General features: G+C 37.9%; 2 long non-coding RNA genes across 2 annotated transcripts; one reads left to right on the forward strand and one right to left on the reverse strand.

The window, feature by feature from the left end:
* Positions 1 to 218: 218 nt before the first annotated feature.
* LOC308191266 lies at positions 219 to 8,670 on the reverse strand. The gene is made up of 3 exons (XR_013947856.1): positions 8,605 to 8,670; positions 2,268 to 2,370; positions 219 to 1,279 (listed from the first exon to the last, which is right to left on the reverse strand). It is a non-coding gene; the product is annotated as an uncharacterized lncRNA (long non-coding RNA).
* Positions 8,671 to 8,694: 24 nt separating this feature from the next.
* On the forward strand, positions 8,695 to 10,487 carry LOC308191267. The gene is made up of 2 exons (XR_013947857.1): positions 8,695 to 8,977; positions 9,905 to 10,487. It is a non-coding gene; the product is annotated as an uncharacterized lncRNA (long non-coding RNA).
* Positions 10,488 to 18,126: the final 7,639 nt, after the last annotated feature.

The raw sequence follows: 18,126 nt of genomic DNA on the forward strand, positions 1-18,126 counted from the left end.
GGAGCTGGGGGTCAGCCTCTTCTTGCAGATAACTAGCAATAGGACTAGAGGAAATGGCCTCAAGTTGCACCAGGGGAGGTTGAAGTTGGAAATTAGGAGAAATTTCTTCTCAGAAAGAGTAGTCATGCATTGGAATAGGCTGCCCAGAGAAGCAGTGGAGTCACTGTCCCTGGGCATGTTCAAGGAAAGGTTGGACACAGTGCTTAGAAATATGGTGGTAGAGGGATGGTTGGACCAGGTGATCTGGGAGGTCTTTTCCAACCCTAATGATTCCATGATTGAGGAGCTAGCAACCCACCTAATTGTTAACTTCAGCAGGCTAAGGCCTGTGCTGCACAACATCCCCCTCTGCAGGATAACATCAGCCAGCTCAGAACCACAGCAACGCTGAGGCTAGCAAGGACTGCTGGAGGTCAGCTGTTCCAACCCCCCCACCCAAGCAGGGCCACCTACAGCCACCTGCCCAGGACCACAACCAGGCAGCTTTTGAAGATCCCCAAGAAAAGAGATTCCACAGCCTCTCCAGCAACCCATGACATTGCTCAGTCACCATTTCAAAAGGATACTTTACAGTGTCCATCATAATGAGCCAGTACTGCCTAGCGCAAAAAAGGGATGAAGACTTTTGGTTTCCAAAGTAGTTTATTTTTCAATATTCCAGGATGCTAGCAGGTTTTTGGCAACTCTGTGGTCTTATTTTTCTCATTTTTAAACCTTAAATAATGTATGGAATAACCATCAACCTCATTTCCCCCCCAATGTAATACAGTTTAAAACTTTTTTTTAATCAATGCTTGATTAATTTTTTTAGAACTTTTTCTCTGAATGTAACAAACTAGAAGGCAACTCAAAGACACTGAATAATGAATGAAACCGGTCACTGACATTTCTTAGGTTTGATGATGAATATGTAATTGCTTATTATAGTTCTCTGTATAGGTGTTTTTTTGGTGTCAAATGGCAGTTGTGATTATACCCTGCTGTTGACAACTGACTGCTCAACAATTACAGACTTGAACCTACGCAGCATTTCAAAGAATCCTGGGGAGAACCAGCTGTCTTCTAAAAGACTCATCCACAGGGTCCTTAATTCTGTCTTCTCCAGGTGGCTCATCTCAGTTGCACTACCAAGGAAAGACCCTTTTATTTCCTCCATGTGAGGAAATTCCAGTTCAAGTGCAGAGCTGATGGCATTGCTGAGCTTTCTTAAGGTTGTGAGACCAGCCAATTGAAGATCCAGGCTCACAGTAAAGTTACTTCACTAGCTGAAAGACAGGAACTTTACAGTAACAAAAGAAGGAAGAGCAACTTTATCTTAAAGCAGAACTGGATTGTCTTACATTTACATGTAAAGGGTGTGGTCACAAAGAACTCATACAATAAAACTAAGTAACCCAAATCTAGGCATTGCAAAAAAAAAAATCTATACAAATAAATGGTCAGAAATATCAGTAACTTAAGCCTTGCCTTCCAGCAATCTTGTGCTAAACCCAGCTGATCCAGTGGAAGCTACAATTTTCTTCTCAGCACTACTATGATTTCCCTGTTCCCAAGCTATGTATACCACCCATCTCAAGTTACAGCTGTAGGAAGAAAACAACAAAAAAAAAAGCAGCCACAAAAATTGTGTAAATTTGACACTATAACAAGCTGGTTGACTTTAAAAAGCAAGAATTTCACAACATACATGTAAGTTCCAAGTCATCTACTGCAACATCTACTGTTATGAGGATGAGGTCATATGACACTGCATGAGCTGTTTGGAAATCAAGACAGCCTGGAAAGCCATGAGCTGCTAAAACTAGTCATCTGCCTCAGCCCTAGTTTCACAAAGCAGCAAACCTCAGTAAGCAGAATTTCTCCACCTCTAATCCCTCCTTGCATTTTGCTACTCTTGGTATTGCTAGAGAGATCTGAACACATTCTCACACAAACACAACCCCTTGCGTTTGAAAGGAGGGTGCTTTGCAACACCTTTGTCCTATTTCATTTGCTTTTGGGTCTGAAATTCCTCTGACCATGGCTATGAGTGCCATTCAGCATAACCACACTACTGCAATGGAAGTGCCAACTCTGCTGCAAACCATGTTTTTCCTAAGAAAGTTGCCTCTTGTATTCCAACTTTATTTCATTACCAATGTTTGAGCATGTTCTGCCCATACATCTATCTGCAAACTCAGCAGCAAGAGCAATCTTTATCCCCAAAATGCATACTCACTCATTCTGACTTTAACATCTTGATGGCAAATGCCAAGACACGAACTTACATAACTCATTCTTCATTGAATTTAGTTGAAGAAATCTGATAAGACAGCTATGCAGGTTGCCACCTTCATCATTATGCATCTCTATAAGAGTTTGTTGTTTGGCCTAGAAAAGAATGAAAGGAAACAATTTGTATGTGATAACATTTCAGAAGGCTGTTTTCCTGCAATCTACAAGTAGTCACAAGTAGTAGCTAATAACACTTGTGTTCTAAATAAGACACTAGAATACTGACTAGGGCACAAGACTGCTATACAGAAGTCAGGTATAAATGCAATTTAAATCCCCCCCCCCCCCTTTTTTTCCCCCCTCCAGTATTTAATCTAGATCTCTAGCTTTTGCAACTAGGAGACATCTCCTGCCCTTTAGATAATTTTTATTTAATCTATGTCTTAATGTCAAGTTAAGGCACAAAATGTGATGGAGGAAAATTTTTGCTTTGGAAAATAGAAGATTTAAGTTTTGCTCAAAACAAAATGTCAAGATGCCCTATTTCTTAGGGCATTGACTTGAAGAAAATGGTAACGGTATTACAAAACCTGAGAAAAAAGATACTGCTGCTCACACAAACCCTTTGTCGCTTGAAATAGTTGACTCCTGTTGAGACTGGATAACCAGCTGTTTACTGGTGCCTGACAGAGCAATCCTGAGCATGTTTTTTACCTTACACATTGGCCCAATACACAAGTATTTCACAAAGCAGGCACGATGAAGCTGCTGTATCACAGTAACCTGAACCAATATAACCATCTTTTGCAATCAAACCTTGGTTTAGGTGTCCTATCTCTTCACTTGCCTATCTGGAACTTCACATTCTGACTTCCTGAAACAGCCCAACTCCACCCTCTCTTCACCAAACTGCTCACTCCCACTTTACCTTACCCTGCTCTAGACTTCCTCAAAACTTTCTGGAAGCTATTTCCAATCACTGACAAAGAATCTGTACTTTTCCTGTCAATGAGTGAATTAAATTAGTTCTTGAAAAAGCCTAACAAGTACCAGATTTATCTCAAACAACAAGTCTAGGGCCACCCAAGCATTAGTAGCCAATAGGGCAGGTGGGAAACAAGGTAATGGCTTCTGTTTGGTGGCTGCTACATTCCTTCATCTGCCCACTGAACCACAGCTTGAGCTAACAAAGATAGGGGAAGTTTTGTCCCCTACTGAAGCAAAGTGTTAACTGGTCAGAATGGTACAGATGTTTGGTCTAGCAAAGATACATTTTCATCTCCAAGTAAAATAACATTTATTTTAATTAATAATGACAGTGCTACATCCTGGATAAAAATAATCAGAGAAATAGTAAATCTCTCTAGTCTCATAGGAAAATTCCAGATATAAGATTGCACATAAAAATTTCTCTCTTCCATCAAGAAATTAGTCCTATTTAAGGCTCTTGTAAAGAAGAGAACAAAACATTATAAACTACCAAAATCTCATGGAATCCTTCACCCCGCACATCCATATCCCTTTCATCCCTTTCTTGCCTTGGTGCTTGTGTGACTAGTTACTTGGCCAGTTCAGTGACCAACCTACCTAAAGAGTTACTGTGCAAAAGAAAAAACTGAGGAAGTAACCCTCTTTCTCCAAGTCTAAGTATTAGTTACTAGTTAGGTAATTAGCTAATAAAGGTTAATAAAAGCAAGAGACAGATTAACTCCACAGATGTGGGGCACAAATTTTATGACCTTTTCTACCTTATTGCAACTTGTATTTTAAACCAATTGATTGGTCTGTCTGCTGATAAGTATAGTTCCTGTCAGACTGGAATGATTGCAAGGGATAGCAACATCCATGTAAAAAGAAGGTAAGTAAACAATTCCAAAGAATTCCATTTTGCAGTATAGTTCCCCTACACACTGGATCTTCCCTCCGAGCCTACTGGCAGCAATAAGCTGTCATTTGTACACATTTTTTATGTCTTATTCTAATAGCATCTCTAAGTAGCTCTAGTTAGAAAACAAAATTATTCCTCAAAAGAATGAATTTCAGTAATGCAATACTATTTTTTTTTTATTTAAAGAAACCAAAAGGATTTTATAACAGTTAGAAGCTAGACATACACAAGGGAACAGTTTCCCTAATAACTCATTCATTTTAAATACACATTTGAGTTGTAATATTGAAAGATATTGCATCTTGTCTGCTTAGTATTTCAATTGTAATTCATTGTTTTATTTCCTCAGATCACAAGCTCATTGCATGTATTTCTACAAAGTCTCACATGGATGCATCAGTGCGTTTATCTGAACTTGCATTGTTTCCTTCCTCCACAACACCAAGATACGTAAGTTGCTATCCCTATCCCATACTTCATTAAACCCAGCAATATGCTAATAGAAAAGCATTTTGATACAACAATTTCCCATGGAAAGACAAGAATTAGTTGTGAACATTTCAACTAACATCTTCTGAGACTATGGTTTCCCAAGACAGAGGGAACCAAACTAACAGTTCAGTGCTACTGAAAAAAGGAAAGCACCACAGATCCAGGGACATCAAGGCACACCTGGCATGCAAAGGCTCCCTCACCCTCAGGTTCACACACCCTGGAGTCCCAGCAGCTGGTGGTGACATCAGTCTTCTTGCAAGGATCACAATAGCATCAGCAGGGACCAGGAACATCAGTTCTGGTGGCCAGGTTGCAAGGACTAATGAGAGTTCTTTGTTGCAGAAGAAATGTATTTTCAAAACACAGTTTTGTGTATTGGCAACTGCTATTGCTGGCTTGAGAAAATTGGAAGCTTTTGGTTGTGGGAAAAAAGGCTCAGCTCCCACTAACTGCAATGTGTGCCTATTTCTTCCAGCTCTATCACAATTTAGAGAGCTTGTAACAACTTTTATGCACTGAACAATCCTCTGAGATTATCTGAATCCTGAAAATGAGCTCTCTCATGAAGTGTGCATACTTTATAATCCTCTGTTTGCAAGAAGTAAGGATAGAAGGGACTAACTATTCTCCCATCTTCCAGAAGTGACAGGAAAAAAATATTTATGCGTAGTCTGAAAAACTCACCTGAATGCAACTGAAACATTAAACATAACCAGTTTTCTGCTTTCCTTATGTCTGGAACAAATTTGATTATTCCATGCATAGTTCTGAACAGATCTTCATGTGGCAATGCACCCTGCATATCATGTACCAACCTAATATTCCAGCCATCTTTGCAGGACTCCTTAGTTTACTGTGCCTAATGCTAGCAGATGAGTGCATAAGCAATGCCAAACAAAATAGAGCACCTTTTAGAAAGCTTAATTTAAGCCTGTTGGTATCTCATGTTCTGTTTCACTCAAAGCTGACCAATTCTATTGAAAAGCATCAGAGGCTGCTCAGACTACTTGCAACATAACATTTTATTGACAGTATAAATCTTCAAGACTGGTGTCAAGAAAAGGAAGAACCAGTAAGAGATCTAGCCAACAAGAATTTGGATGCTTTCCCTAGCTACAGGGGATAAGAGTTCTTTAAAGAAAAAAAAAAAAGGAAAGAAAAAAAGACAGGAAAGTTTTAGATCCTCCAGAACAATTAATCCATTTCAGAAAGTTATCATGGAATATCAGAAAGCAGACACCCATTTAGAGTCACTAAGTTATTTTGCTGACAGATTGAAGGAATCAAAAAATTTATATTTGTAAATATAGAAAAGCAGCATTGGTTATACATCTCACTTTTTATAATGCTATGGAAGAATTTATTTTTGCAGAGTCAGTGACCGATTTATGTGTGAAAGATTTTTTTTATAATATTTATACATACACAGATCTGTTAAAAAAGCTAGAATACACAAGCAAAAAATCTAAGGAAGGGGAGGTGAGGGAGATCTATAACATGGATGTTCTCTTAATATTCCTTTTAAAAATCATTTGTTTACATAGTAATCATGCTCTAGTTTGGGTTCCTATAAACATACCTAAGAGACAGAGTATCATACCTGCAGTTGAATATGAATGCATGTTTTAATTTTATTTCATATCCTAATTCCATTTGGTTTTAAACTCTACTAAGTAAACCAGAATTCACAATTTTACAATGAACTGAATATAAAATAACATTATTTAACACTGTTTAGCATAGTAATGACTATCAGTGTAATATAATAAACATGAGACTGTTAAAGGGGATTATTTTCAGTTCGTAATGTTGCTAGATAGGAAAGGATTCATTCCTGGACAGGTAATGATTTTCATTTCCTGTATGGTCTATTAGTATTGCAAAATTTCTGACACAGTTGAAAAATTATGCATGTTAGTTCCACAGCACATCTCAGAGGAACAGGTTTCTCATTATTTTACTGAAATGATTTCTTGCCTATCAGCCAGTTCTTTGCTTAGTGTCCCACCATCTCACTTTACCCTTAATTGTACCCATGGGAGAGCATTAGTGTCACTAAGTTTAATAAGGGACCACTAATACCCTCTAGTTGCCTTTCCTTCTGCCAGTACTTCCTCTGCGTTTCATCAGGCAGGATAAAATCAGTCAGATTTTTTTTTTAAAGATATAGCAAAATCAAATTAGCCTAACAGTGGTACAAGCATGCAGCTAAGTTTTTTTGTAGCGCATGGGTTAGCACAATCCGAGTAGCATGTGATAATTTTTCTGAATTATCCCTTTGCTACACAGAATTTTATGGACTCTTCCCTGCAAATTTTTTTTTTTTTAAAGCTTGTAGAAGAAACTAACAACAGGAACTGAGGTTTTAACTTACAGTAAGTTATTTTCTTATAAACTCCAGTCCTGTTCCTTTAAACAAATGAAGAAATAAAATGCTGAAAGACCTCAGGTTTTCCAATACTCAGAACTGCAGTAGTTAGCTTTTATATACCTTGCCATCATAACAGATGCAGTAAACCCGAGTTTAATACCACAACTTCCCTGACAAAAACTTAGGATAGCTACATATCAAAGAATTACATCCACTAAAATATTTTTAATATTTTTAGCTTATTGACAGTAGAAGGTAGGATAACAAAAAGTGTTTTTACATCTTTTTCTCCAGGAGCAGAACAGCAGAGTTTTTTCTTAACTGAAAAAGGGTATTTCTTCTACCACTCCCATCTTTCTCCTGAAGCTTGGCCTTAAACACATTCAAAGCAATGTAATGATTGATCAAGCCTTTTCTCAAAAGAAGAGTTCCAGTTTCAGACTCCTCGGAGATTTTGGAGGGTAAAAGCTGTTAGAGCTCTGAGCCCATCTTCCCCATTTTTGAGGATTTGTCTCCCAGGATTAGGGACAATTTAGAAAGAACACAGTTAGTGACATGGAAGAAAGCTGCTCTGAAAGACACTGAGTGCTATCCTTCATTCTCTTCAAATGAAATTTTTAAGCTGAGGCTCTCACCATTACCTAAGATACCTTATCAACTGCATCACACAGCTAGGCTCGTGCCTGACTATGTACCCTGTTGATCCAAACCCTGACCTGCAGTCTGACAACTACAGCACTATGGACTCACCTCCTGACTGTGGTCTACCTTGGTTGCCATCTTCAGACCTGATTCCAACTTGGCTCAACTTTCCAGCTTGATCCTGGGCCTACCTCATCACCACAGACTTTTACGTGGATCTGGTCTCAGCTGAGCTGGCTACCACCACCACTCCTGGCCTGCTTGCTTCACACAGGTGCGGCAGGACAGGGCCTCTGCTGGTGATGCCACTGCCTCTGCCCATCACATTACCATATCTGACTCCTGCCTCTTCTTCCTTTGGGAGCTATCTACCCTTGCCGTTCCCAACAGAGAACACATTCTATTCAAGATTATACACATTCTTTTGAATAAAGAAAAACAATAAAGCAACTTATACATCAAGCTATAAGATTCATTAGGGACAAGTTTGTTTCAGTGTATTTTTCAAGATTTAAACAGAGAGTTGTTTTTTTTTTTTAAGCTGAAAACATCAAGTGACAGGAGCAATATATCAAGTTGTATTTTTAGCTTTGCTTTATCCTTGCACTATGTTAACATTTCCTATAAGATAGTTACACCTTGATCCAAAGCTCATAAACAATCCTAAGACTCAAGTGCTGCTCTTAAGAGTCTACCAATGCACTAGATCTAATCTTAAACACAGGGCAACTAGCCTTCAAAGTGAAGAGATTCACTATTACACAAAGTGTTAGCCAGCTATGCAGCTTACTGATATCTATGCTTCCTAGTGCTCAGCACAGTTTGCAGCCATACAGGATTTCTGAGCTCCACATCACACGAAGCTCCCAGCCACATGAGCCCTCTGCAGCTGGGGGCAAACTCTGGTCACCCAACACATGACACAACAGCCCCGACCCAAGGAAATCCCACAGGTCACTCACACAGACCCAAGGAAACCGCACTGTTCACTCACACAACCCTCAGAGCTGTCCTTCACCACCAGCAGCAGCAGCTCCAACCCAAAGCCTCAGCCTACCCCCATTGGGCTTTATGGACACCTGTGCTGCCCTACGTCCTTTCTAGATGCCCACCACCTGGGTCCTGACAATGTTAATATGCTAAATCACCCTGTTAACTGGCATTCCCACACCCTGGCAGCGAGAGGGAGAGAAAAGCAGGGAGAGTGGTACAAGAGCAGCCTGCTTACATGTCACAGGTGTTTGCCATATTGTTGGTGATGCCAAACGTAGTACCAGGGTCAGAAGCAGCAGGTACTGGTCACACTAATTTTCACTCATTTCCAGATGGAAGGGTACATCACAGGGTTAATATTAGCATTTGTTGTTGTAAGTATTGAACTATTATCTATATTCAGAATAGCAGTTTTCTTGATACCTTGAAAATAGTTGGCAAACAATGGATAATTTCTTTCAGCTGTGTAGCAATGAATCACTCTCACAGACAGCATTTAAGGTTTCACTGATCTTTGAGATAAAAACTGGATATTTCAACTCATTTGTAATTGCTTTTTCAACAAGAGAAACTACTATCTTTTAAGACATAGGGAGCTATGACTTAACCTCAGAGAAATAAAACACCTGTGCTGAGACAATCAGACAATCCACATGAATTATTACAAGTAATAATATGATCTAATACCATTACCTCTGCAGCAGTCACCTTGCTGTTTTGTTTAATTTCATAGTCTTTACTGACAAAATAAGCTTCAGGACTTTCTGCCTGTATATTATGATTATCTTCTGAACTTTCCCAATTTACATGCTTCTTTTCATGAAAAACTGCAAAAGCTACGGTAAAGTTCAATGATCAACATTGCCTTCACTAACCCACTGAAAATTCTTTTTCTACTCACATAAATCAAATCTTTTAGGGTGTGTACGCTGGCTACATGATGGAACATTTCTGTTGCAGACACTGTCGCAGTCATGATCCACCTTGAAGGTGTAACTTGACAAAACAAAAAAATGTACAGGCAATACTTGGGTTCAGTCTTAGACCGTGATATGTTGTGAATTGCAAAGTCTTAACAAACTTGGACAACAGATTTTTGTGGTATATATTCAAGTAATTTTTTAGCAGTTCAGTGACAAATCATTTCTATGTCAAGCCTGGAAGGATTTTTTTTTTTTTTTAAGGTGCTGCAAAAATGTAAGCTGTATTTGTCTGGGTTGAAGTACTCAGGACTTAGTCTGGAGAAATTTTCCTAAGAGAAAGTTAATTGCCTTCTGGAATGACCTATCTCTTTCATTTAGGCGTCCAGGAGTCTCCCTGGAATAGCGGAGAGCTAAAGTACAGTCCAGTTCCTTGTGTTCCAAGCAGGTTTGTACATCACAAGCACCAGTCAGGGATCTGAGCCGTCATCACTTCCGACTTTTTAGAAGAAATCATTTTCATTTGAGTTCCCTGCTGACAGTCCCACCTAATTCTTGTCTCCAAGCTATGAAGAAACCCTTTTATCTTTCCAAATCTATGGTATAGATCTTTCTATAATTTCATCAACAACTTGTGACATACAGCGGCACTTCAAAAAGGCCTTATCAGCGTCTGGACTTAAAACTTTCAAATCTGTCTGGTAGCTATATACACAGACCTGCAAGAAAGAACTGGCTTCCTATCAAGTCCCAAGCACACCTTGTACTATTCCAGTAAACTTTATTAATGCCCATATATGACAAGCATATACAATTTATATAATCATTATTAAATCTTTTTTTAAAATGTGCTTCCTTACAAGACCTTTCCTTAGCAGAATAACAGGTACAAAAGCTGAGACAGTATGTTTTAACAAGCAAAACTGCAAGCAGTTACATTCCTGTTTTCAGTTCAGGTGTGCAATGCTCTCAGAACATTGCAGAAAGGGATTTTTCTTCCTCGTATTTCATTTTTTATTAAAGAACTCTTTTGTGTGTGCATGTTAACTCCACACTCAAAATAAAGTTTAATCAAATCTTATATTAACAAGGACTGCTCTGAAAATCCCTGATCCATTCAATGTCTTTCTTTTATTTGTGAAGTATATGAACGAAATAAGAGACACTACCTTATACAAAAAGCCAAGAAATCAACCTAACCCTGAGGAATTCCAAGCATTACCAGTTCTCTCTCATCTCAGCAAAAATTGAAGTTACTTGGCTTCTTCAGAAGGGAGCAGTATTTTAGGAATGTTTCTCTGTGCAGGTGTGAATGATTAACAAGACACCCTACCTATAATTCTCAGGGTTTTAAAGGTAGAAGAGAAGCAAGACTGGAAAAATCAGGAAGAAATAGTCTTTGTTCAGATTTTTTTTTCTATGATGTAAAATTGTAAAAGACTGTAAGTTAACCAAAACACTTTATTTGTCTAGAAAATGAATATTTTGTTTATTAACCTTCATAAACCTTTTATTTTGAGTAGTTTTGTAAAAAACTTTGCTTGGAAGATATTAATAATAAACACACCTCTAGTTCTGTGTTCTAAAGTAAAGCTTACAAGTATTGAAATCAATAATTTCAAGACTTTTTTTTTTCATTCTCTTTGTCTGAGACCACTGACTTTGACTATTGTATTTTTGTAATCCCCCATAACTTTCTTTTTTTAGTTAACTTACTGTTTACTAGGGATTAAAAAAAAAAAAAAAGTAATCTTACTTGTCATCAGAAAAAAGAAAAAAAAGGCTGTTTCGTCTGCATGATCAGTTCCTTTCTTCTTTTATTTCAGCTGTGCAAAATACATATTTTAGCAACACAGGATAGAATGGGGACAAGAACTTCTAGCTGAGTATCAGCGATTTTGCCTGGCTTAAGAAGTATTCTGGGAAGAAGTACTGTCTGATTCGATCAAACTTCTCTCCTATGTCAATGTATTCCATTTCTTCTCCATGTATCACAGTTACATTTTTGGACTTCTTTCCTACTTTCTGCTATGTCACATCTTCTTTATTCCTCGCTGCTGTAGTTTCCTGTCTACAACACATGTACGAGCATTTTCTTATTCACAGTGGGATTGGGCTTGGAGCCTGTTCTGTGAGTAAGGAAACACTTACGTGTTCAATCATGTTGTCTGTATTTGTCCTTATTCTCCATGTGTTTTTTTTTTCTTCAGGAAATGCATTGGACCTGATGGTTTGGATTGATGCTGACCCACATTGAATGGCCTATTGCTTAAAAACCTTATTATGGCTCCATCAAACTTTTTTTTCCCCTAGTGCTATAATTCTTTTTTACAGGAAAACAATGACCATTCTTGAGTTGGTTGCATCACCTTAGTTGTTTAAACAGCATCAATAAGCTACAACTCCAGTGTACAGAGAAGGGCCTAAGGATCAAGCTCAACGTGGTTACTTCTTATAGTATTAATCATGCACTTCATTTCTTTCCCCAGTAACCTTCAAGGTGAATAGCACTGAAACACTGTATATAAATATCCCACATAATATAGTAAAGACTTTGCCACTTTAGTGCTAAAGAAATGTATGCTCATTGGCCTAGAAAGGTTCTGAAAAAGTCTAAGGTATTTAAAAAGCACACAATAATTACAATTATGATCAATTCACTCATCAAATCATGGTGATCTGGATCTGATCACTTTTTTCCCCAAGAAGTTGTATGCTTTTTTACTTAACAGCACTGTCTCATGCATCATACTAATTCAAATTATAAATGAAAAAAAAACGGCAGTCACACTTGCATGACAACAGTTATAAAAATCAGGAATTCAAGTGAACATATTAAATTCAGTAATTCCAAGACATATACATACGTATTTTTCCCCATGACACACTTCAGGATGTTTCAGGGAATATGAAGTTCATGACTTCTCCTAAGAAATTACTTTGCACTCCAGCTTTCAGTCTTAGAAAGATTTGTCTACTATCTAGCCAGTGCTTTATTTTATTTTTATTTTTTATTAACCTAGTTATCCTCCTGATGCTCACCTGTGTGGAAAATATTTCAGATTATTTAGCATAAAACTACCAGTATTCATTTTTTCCAAGTTTCATCTCATTGTTATTTGCTTGCATTCTTTACTTACATTCCTCTACTCTCATCAGTATTTCATTCAGTTGACTAGGTAGTATCTAAAAATGCTATTACCTCTTCTAGGTCATTAATGAAGACATTGAATAAGAACAGATTCAACAGGTATCACTGTGGTGTCCTCAGGAAGCCTGTATTTTACTTGTTATGCTCAGTTTAATAATAATTGTCAGATTTCACCTTAGCGTATTTCACTTCAATTTTCCTTCTATAATGTAGGTCAAAACCTGTTCCATTCGATACCTTAATTTAAATCTGGGGCTTATAACCTCAATGTGCTAAATACTGTCAATCATCTTAATTTCAAAAGTTAGCACTCTCCATGATGGATTCTGAATGCCTAGTTTCAAACTTGAGATCAAAATGTAGAAAAGCAAGTCTTCCTGTTGGTTTCAAACCTAGCAAATTCCCATTTCACATTAATTTCATTCCAGGATGACTACTTAGACAAAGAACTGAACAGTTGAAAATGGAGTTGCAACTTACAAAATAGCTCTATAATAATCAGAACAAAGCTGAAAAACAAATCTAAGCTATGCTGCTTCGCCTGACTGACATGGAAACAAAAAGTTTTCACTTTCTTATTCTTCTTGTATCTTAAAAACAATTCTAATTGGCTGTTTCAGGTGCATTTTTGTTTCAACTGCCACAAAATGAACATCAGTGATTGCTGTAGGGTAAAGAATGATATTCAGAATGAGGAGTACAGAAAATATTATTAATTAGGACTATAATGTTTCAACTAGAGGTACTGAGAATCATGAAAAATCTACTGTGTGTAAATAGGATGGAGTGGCTATGGGCTGGTTTTATAGACTTTAAAATAGGTTGCCTTAGCATAGACGCTTACTGTGTTTAACCTCAGGGGTACTGACTGTAGGAAGAGTAGCCAATTTTTGTAAATCAGTTTGCTTCCTAATCCTGGCTTTCATTACCCAGTAATACTGTCATACAGCTATAGAAATAAAAACATTTAAAACTGCCTCTAGCACTATGAAGTTGGGTTATATAACAAAACACTTTCAAAATTTATAAAAGCATTCACTTTCCTGAAAAATTTGCATTTGTTTTATTTTTATTTCCTTGATGATATTTAGAACTAAAAGGTAAAGTTTGAAAGTGACTGTCCCGTAAGATTCATTTGCTCGTTGTGTATGGAGAGAACACCAGAGAATATTGTTAGAGGAATGTTTTTCAAGTATCTCTGCCAGCACTGAGATAATCAAAACTCCTTGAAGTCATTTCCACAGAACAAAATGAAGGTGAGCTGTCTTTTATGAACAAAGAGTGAGTATGACAAAACTGCAGGTATCTATAGGGAAGCCATAGAGTTTTTGAATATAAGTGCAAAGGAAGAGAAGTAGCTCTGTACTGTTACTCAGGTTTCCCCTTCTTTGTCATTTTGCAAGAGAAAACAGGGTGTGCAGTGATTCTTCAATTACAGAGATAAAGATTAGAAAAGCTGGAGGAGTACATGGGTTTAGGTCACAGCAAAAGTTTAGGCATTAGTAATGTCCTTGCTCTGTGTATGTCCTGTGCACAATATTGTGAGTGTTCAGCACTTCGTGAAGCTTCAAGGAGTTTTCTCAACACCGAAGTTCATTTACTTTCAAATATCACATTCCCTTGCACCTCTGATTTGTCTGAAATGCTTGGGCACAGCTAGCTATACTACTATGCCAAGCTACACTAAGATTTTTTTGTGGTTTCATATTTCATGTATGTTTTCATACATATATGAAGTCTCATGAAGAAGTGTTTCATTTTTCTGTAGATCTAACAAAACTGAAAACATGCTATTTTTCTGTCATGCCTACTTAAAAACAAACAAACAAAAACTTAAAAAATTGTTAGGTTATGTTTAGAGAGATAAGAGAAGTACAGTGGGAGCAGGGACTAAGCACAGTCTTAGGAACTGCAGCTTTGGATAAGCTGATCTTTCACACTGGAGGGAGGTGCTCATGTTCCACTGCCTTCTGCTTCCTCCCTGACCATGGATGCACGCAGCCCTTCCTCTCCTGCACTGACCTGTTTCAGTTTCCTAAAAAGACAGGAAAGTAACCTGGCAACACAGCAGTTTCCCACCAGTTGAGTGAACTGAATAGTTCACAGTGGAGACTCTGGCAGATGCTGGTCGACCAGGAAGGCTGAATTGTGTGGTCCCAAGCTACAGCTGAAGGTGACTGTGAAGTGGAGAAGGCAGAAACAGCACCATCACCTTTTGCAGGGGAGAACTGTGAGATCCCCTTGGCCCTGACCTGCTTTTAGCCAGACTGCAGGATGAACAGTAACCAGGCTGCTTTTTGATATACATCAGTGGCAGTTACGTCCCTGTCAAATTGCAGGGACCTGACCAAACCCAATTTTTTTTTCTTTCTCATTCCTCAGCAATGTGTGCAGGTCTGTGCTGCAGTGGTTTGTGTTTAGATTGCAAAATGTCTGTGCAAGCTATCTTTGTTCATACAACACCTGAGCTTGTGGGGTCCAGGACTACAGCTCCTGTATGTTCAGATAACAGATATTAGAAATACAAATTGGTTAGAAGTACAAATCGATAATCTATAACATACAAGTTTAGCTATTGATAGAGCTGGTTAGAAATTTGTCAATGGAACATTTGCCCAAAGTGTCAGCTTGCTGAAGTCAGTACCACTCGAAGGGAAATGTTAAATTCCTGTGAGTTCTCCCATCTCAGGGCAGTACTAGATAACTCTGAACAAACACCTTGTTTTGTTTTGTTTTCTAGGGGGGGAGAGGTGAGCCAGGGGAAGAGTTTGATCTCAGGGCTGAGCTTTCACTGAACTAAAAATGTCTTCAGAAGATCAAAGGGTAGAAATCTTTCTGATGTGAGCCAAGTGTAATCAGTATGATTTTTTGAAAAACTGAAGTAACTTTTTTTTTTTTTTTAATCTCCCAGTTCCAGCAGTGAATTCTGGATCATCACTGCAGCATCCCTGAAAGATATGACTGGGAGCTAGTCCTGAACACAGCATCTAATCAAAATAATTCATATACTTTCTAGTCTCAATCTATAGCTAGTGGTAAGTTTCATGCATTCATTCCATGTATAGTCTTTTTATAAATGATCAGTGATGATTTCCATGACTGGAAAAATCTATTTGCATAGGACAGCTCCATCCTGATATTTGCATGCTGTCTCACCTGGGAGGGGAAGGTGTGAAATCCTCTCAATGCTTAGCAGTTGCTGCTAGCTTTGTCAGGAACACCAGAGCAGCAGGTAGCACCTGGCCTTCTGAAGTAATACTAATACTTAAAGAGGAGATGGTGGGTGATAATGGAAGAGTGATAGTATCAGCACCGCCTCAGGAATCAATAATCTTTGAGGAAAGCAAGATTTGAACTCCATATGATCCAAGAAAAAGACTGAATATAAAACCTATGATCCCTTTCTAATCCAGGAGCCTGTCCTGCAGAGGCTGAGCAAAGTACTGAGTCTCTGACCATGTTGGGAAATAATCTTTTTATCTGGATAGAGAAAAGAAAGAGATATGATTTGGATTTGATCTTAGTAGAAGTAAATTAAGCATGACTTTCTTTCAGTTCCACTAATGTAATCTTTACAAAATCTTTTTAGTGTTTTTGACTATTTTGGGGTGGGTTCTTACATTCAGAATGTTTGAATGATAAATGGGGACCTCTCCACCCATACACATAGACAAATCTGAGAACTGTAATGCAGGAGTAGGAGACAACTTACTTCTTTCTCTGGCCATCTTTACCTATGGAAGTTCCCTGCTTAATTGGAATATAGTTGGGAGCACACCTGAATAGGAGAGTTCAAAACAGCACATATGAAAGTTTGTAAAAGATAGAAAAAGCGTTAGCATATACCTTGTATAACAAGAAAGTTCTGTCACCAGCTCAAATCTTGAACAGCATGTCATTTCTCAATATATATAGTACGGCAACTTCACACAGTGAAAAGCTGTGTGCGAGTCTTTCCTCATTTTCATCCCATGGGTTCATTTTGTGTGCCCAACCCAGAACTCTAGAGCATTGTGAACATTTTTTCCTTTCTCTCTAGCCTAATTAATTTTTCATTCTCTTCTGCCTAGTTATACAACCTCAGCAGGACAGAACAGTTTGTAATGTGAGGGTCTTTCCTGGGAAATAATGGAATGTATTTGAAGTTCCTTCAAAAGGCAGGCAGGAAATTAAATCTGGATCTCCTACTGCTTGGAAAAGTCGCTGACCAATACACTGTTTAAAAAAAAAAAAAAGAGAGAGAGAGAGAGAGAGGGAAAACTACCCTTGTCATGTTTGAAAAAGTGTGAACTCAGACAAGTTCTTTGGAAGAAGTTAACATAACAGAAAACTCCTAGGTTGTGCATCCCACATGGCCCATACATCCCCGTAGTACCTAGTGAGGCATGTGAGACGAAAAATTTAACATGAATCCTGGTAAATCCTCAGAATTTCTGTATTAACTAACTACAGACAGCTGAACAATGATTACTTAGGGAATGTCCAGATACCAGCTGGCTCCAGCTTCTTGTGAAGTCCATGCGGAGACATCCATCTCCATATAACTCACGCAAGTTACTTACCACGTGCTTCAGGTTTCCATCCTGGGTGCAGCTACCTAAAACTCAGATGTTGCTGTAGCCCAGGGATCCTTCACTTCTACAAGCTTTATTTCCTACCTATGAGACAAAAAGTGACAGTACTTCCCCACTACACTGATGTGATGTCATTTTAAATGCATCCGAAACTGTAGAAATGCTTGGATATGTTGGGTAGGAGACAAACATGCATAAGAGACATAGGTATTATTTGCGTAGGGAAAGAAATGGCCTTTTATCAAAAAATTATGTAGGTTGCAGATAAACACATTTGCAGATGTATTCACAGACTAAAAAAACTCTCCCAAAAATGTGTTTTCTTACTGCTGCTTTCAGAGGAACAGTTCTGTGTGAACTTTGTAAGCATTAAGCACATCATGCAACAGAATAAAATCAATTTAATGCCATACTTGAACTTAGATACACCCTGAATATGTAATTTATTCAGAGTTAGTTTAATTAAACAAAACATAATTAGGCTGTTTCTGTAACTAAGTGTTTGCTTTTATGAACACTGACATTTTTCTATGTTTCTATGAACAGCTTTCTAAGAGCACTGTTAATCTTAGTAGCAGAGATACATTATTAGTAAGATACTGAGTTATTGCACAATAAATCTGACAAAATGAGCTGTCGACACATGAGAAAAGGATGCCATTAGCCACAAACACAATATTTAATGGAAGACAGCACAATGATAAAAATATATTAAAATACTGCGTAATTAAGTAATATCATCACTAATTTTAGCAGATGGCTTCTCTAAATGGGAGATGAAGTATATTGGGGTAAGGGAAACAGAGGAGAGATAGAAGATAATTAGGTATAGAAATTAAGACAAGTTAACTTAGAAATGTTTCCCATTAGCATGGTAC

Source organism: Anser brachyrhynchus (assembly GCF_964034855.1).
Source record: "Anser brachyrhynchus genome assembly, chromosome: 2".
Lineage (NCBI taxonomy): Eukaryota > Metazoa > Chordata > Aves > Anseriformes > Anatidae > Anser > Anser brachyrhynchus.